Here is a 1031-nt window from a genome sequence, read left to right as displayed (position 1 = left end):
GACCCGCGGGCACGGCCGGGCCCACGGACACGCACACGGGCACACACACGGACACGGGACACGCACACGGACACGCACACGGACACGGGACACGGACAGGCTGCCTCTGCTGATATAGCCACCCAGCCAGGCACAGGCAGACACGCACGGCGTGCGCAGACACACGGACACGGGCAGGAGCACAGATGGAGCCGCAGGCACACGGGGAATGCGCGCCCTCCTCTCCGCTCGCAGCAGGGCTCGCACTCATTCCCCACGGGTCAGTGCCTGCTCTTACGTGGCGCTTTTCCCGCTTCAGGGATTTTCGCTGTGCAAACAGGCTGTGTCCATTTGCTGAAGGGCTCTCCGAGCCAGGGCACCCGGGCAGCGCTGCACTCACCGTCTGGCGGCTTCTTGGCACGGTCTGCGCCCCCACCGCTGGGACATCAACACTTCAGGTCGAAAGGAAGCATCGGATTTATGCTCGTGTTTGGGTTGCTGGAGAGCTTTCTGTATTCTTCTGCTTTTAAAATACATCATAAATCATCCCTAGAGCTGATCATTGGTTTTAAAAGCAGGTTATAGTAACAGGTAACTTACCCATGACCTGCAGACCTTCATGACACCCTCATGTCTGCCAGATCTCACCGTCAGATTTTGCTTAAAACACGTTTTCTTGCTGTTCTCAGACAGAAGAGATTAACTGACAGTAGAGATTAATTGACAGCCACCTGCCAAAATTCCCCCTCACTTGCATTGATTCCCAAAGCTGCTTTCACAAACCTTGCTGATTTCTTCAAACTCTTCATACCCCCGGGAGAAACCAGGTTTGGGTTTAAAGTGACTATTTGTTTTTTTACGAAATACACACCTAGAAAACTTGTAACATTTAACCGTCCCGGGACTGCTAAATCAAACCAAGTCCTGGTGTGGCTGTGGGAGCATCACAACCCTACTGCTTGCAACCAGTGCAAAAATACCACTAAATGCCTCACCAAAACCTCTGCCATGGTAGGAGTGTGGTATGTTGGACAGGCAGTAACCTACAACCT

This window comes from Geospiza fortis, unplaced genomic scaffold (genome assembly GCF_000277835.1).
Source record: "Geospiza fortis unplaced genomic scaffold, GeoFor_1.0 scaffold112, whole genome shotgun sequence".
In the NCBI taxonomy this organism is placed as follows: domain Eukaryota; kingdom Metazoa; phylum Chordata; class Aves; order Passeriformes; family Thraupidae; genus Geospiza; species Geospiza fortis.
The sequence above is the reverse complement of the archived record's forward strand: the minus strand, read 5'-3'. Positions refer to the sequence as shown.